The sequence below is a fragment of the Hibiscus syriacus genome, unplaced genomic scaffold (assembly GCF_006381635.1).
Source record: "Hibiscus syriacus cultivar Baekdansim isolate YM2019G1 unplaced genomic scaffold, ASM638163v2 tig00004013_pilon, whole genome shotgun sequence".
Taxonomy (NCBI): Eukaryota; Viridiplantae; Streptophyta; class Magnoliopsida; order Malvales; family Malvaceae; genus Hibiscus; species Hibiscus syriacus.
Genome location: NW_024061992.1, coordinates 1,156,831 through 1,160,062, shown reverse-complemented (window position 1 = coordinate 1,160,062; position 3,232 = coordinate 1,156,831). Strand labels below are relative to the sequence as shown.

Below are 3,232 nucleotides of genomic sequence, written 5' to 3'. Positions count from 1 at the left end.
GGACAACAATAAGGCTATCTATTCACTTCCATTGAAGAGTGTAGATGAGCCTACATCACACTTACTTTTCGGAGACTGCAACTTTTTCAAAGATCAAGAGGACAATAAGATTGTCTAATAATTAGATGAAATCTTGTTCTTGTAGGCATTTTCTTCAACTGTAAAACTGAGATTTTGATTTGTAGAAGCAAAGTTAAGTGTAGGTCAGTTCTTTTGGTTAATATTTAAGTCAATATTGGTTGTATTATCATTAGAGATTGTTGATTGAGATAAATGAGTTACCGTGATTATAAACAATTTACTTTTTCTGATTTAAGCGACTAAAAACATTCACTCTTTCTGATTTTAAACAATCTACGGGTGTCAAGGTATTCTGTCTACATCAGGAGGTAAGGCATTAAAAATGATGGTTTTCCCTGAAAAGACACAACTCGTAAACAATCACTTTGGAAAATCAGGCTTCTGCTTCAACTGTCAACGAAACAAGTAAAAACCATCAAATGAATCATCAAATTCAAAGGTAGTAATAGCATCTTGAAATCCTTTCTTCAATCATGGCCTGAAAGAGAACAATAGCAACCCATTTTTCCATATATGGTTTTAGACATCATTCATTGAGCCTCCCGACAGCAAAATATACAAAATTATAAAACCTGCTAACCCCATTACAAAATCCTTCACTTGTAGATAAAAAAACTTAGCACCTAAGCAATAGGGTAAACCCGAACTTCATCCAAAACAGGACCGCAAAGAGACCCAAAGTCATTAGTCTTGATGTGGTAGCAAGAGCTGTAGAATGTAATCCTTGTCCTGCCTGGATCTGCTTTGAACACCAAGCTCCCAGCCTTGAATTCACCTTTCCCCCTAGACGTGATGGGAACTTTGGCGGTTTGTTTGGCGGTGAATGCCTCCACCATCATTTCTCCGTGGCAATTGTTCCGATCATCTCCGATGACGAATGTCATCTTGTATGTTTTGTTGGGGACGGTCCTGAGAACCTGTGCAATGGCACTTTCTCTCCCTGCAACAAGCTCAACTGCAGCATATCCGGCCGGGACATTGAAGTGATTTGAATCAATGAACTTCATCGCTTTAAGTGATTCGATGATCCAAACTGGGAGTGGAGAAGTGAAATCCTATTGTTTGGGAGGTAGCAAGACATCGTTAGTCGAGTTCACTAGGCAATGAGGACCCTCTTCAAAGCCATGGTTCTTTACCAGATTATATGTGCATTGTTTAACAGAGGTTTAAATACATAGCAAAATGAAGACATGAATCCTTGATCATAAATGTCAACAATATAAAACTCACTCTACCTAGAACCGAACAAGTAAACCAACCAAGTGTCAATTCTTTCTTTTCTTTATTAGTTTGGGGATTAGAAGATAGGATATATTCAAAATTTTCATACCCAATTGATAATGAATGTATACACTCACATACATTGTTGTTCGAAACCAAAAATCTCTCGCAAGAATAACACTCTCTCTTACCATTAAGGTTGGTTAATAAGTTTAAGTGTCAAATTCAAATATCAAAAATCGAAACTTAAATTATTCAAATTTGAAATAAGCAGATTCGAACAGATAGACTAACAAAATAAAATGACCCAACTTGAAATTACTTCACACACAACATACTAATCCATCTAAATGAATCAAATCTGGAAAGTTACGTGGTGCAACAACCTAATGTAAGGATAATTTAAGACGGTTTCAATCTAAATGTTACTATATTTAACTTAAAAGATTATATAAATTTATTATATTTTCAGTTGCAACCGAAAAAATTATATAGTGAGGATTAGGACTTACAACCGAAAATGTTATGTAATATTTCAGTTGCAACTTGTCCAACTTCAAATATTACGCTGTTGATAAAATATTCTGTTACAATCGATTTAGCTGTCTTTTAGAATTTTTTTTCTAATCTGAATGGAAAACCAACTCAAACTTAGAATTGGGCATAGGTGGTTTTACCTCTGGTAGGCATTGGAGGGACAAGTTCCTTGATAGCAACCGCATCCAACAACGGACCGCAGGTGGGGTCTTCTTAAACGCCAGGATTGTGGAAAACAACCGTGGCATACTTGGTTTTGGGGAGAAAAAAACCCCAAGCATAAACCTTATCGCCGAAGTTGCTGTACAATGTTTGCAATGGGAGGTCCCCTGACTGCGCACCCACCAAGACTCTCAACACCTCATCTTGCGAACAGGTTCTGGAAGCACCAAAGGTCAGTGCATATAGCACGCCTGGTTTTACCGGTATGGTCTGAGAAATGGAGGCCTCATTGCCGAGCTTCACGGCATGGACGCCGTCACGGCATAAAACATTCCACCAGGCTGAGGCCCGCCCGAGATGTGCTCCACTAACCCTTTGATGGTCCATTTGGGAAGTGCATTTGGACCTATAAGCACTGTTTTCTTCTTTGCTGTTGGTTTTGGCTGTTCTTCGAAGTTCCCATTTTCGAGATATCCTGAAGCAATGAGCCGAAGAAGGATGGAGATTGTGAAAAGTTGGATTCAAGAAGATTGCATAAAGAAGAAATCTTTGAGCGGTTCCTGAGAAGATGAAAAGAAAACCCAGGTGTAAACTTACCTTCAAAAGGCTTAGAAGCGATTTTAGAATGAGCATAACGTGGAGCAACTCGTTTGGCTGAAACAAGAGTGTTGGGGCCTAAAGCACATCCGGTGAGCAGCATATCGCCATTTTTCTTTGTCAAAAAAGAGTGAGAGAAGGCTAAGGAGGATATCGAATCAAGTGCTTGCATTTATAGTAATAATAAATGGCGTGTTAATTAAAGAGACAACAAAACTGATGCTTTACAGCAAGCAAGAAGCAGAGCAGCAATGGTGGGCGGAGGAAATCTCAATTATTTGTATTTTCAGATCCATTTCTCTCCATAATTCATGGGAATATCATTTCATTTCCCACACACGGTTAGATTGAAAGTTGTTTTTCTTTTAAAATAATGCGAGCTCTTTATTAATTGATATTTGTTTTTCTATAAAATATTGAATTTTATTGATAACAGATTTGAGAACTTTAAGAAGAATTATATTTCTTTTTTGTCGCATATTTTATTTAAGTTTATTTTTTCGGGTTAAACTTTTTAAATACTGTAGTGTAAAAAAAATTGCTCAAATAATGTCAAACAAAAATTATTCGCAAATAGAGTGAATGTTACAATACCATCATGCTGCACCGGGGTGCATCCATGGCAAACACATGG

General features: G+C 37.3%; 1 pseudogene; it reads right to left on the bottom strand.

Annotated features, from left to right (window-relative positions):
- Positions 1–683: 683 nt before the first annotated feature.
- LOC120186451 lies at positions 684–2,770 on the bottom strand (annotated as a pseudogene).
- Positions 2,771–3,232: the final 462 nt, after the last annotated feature.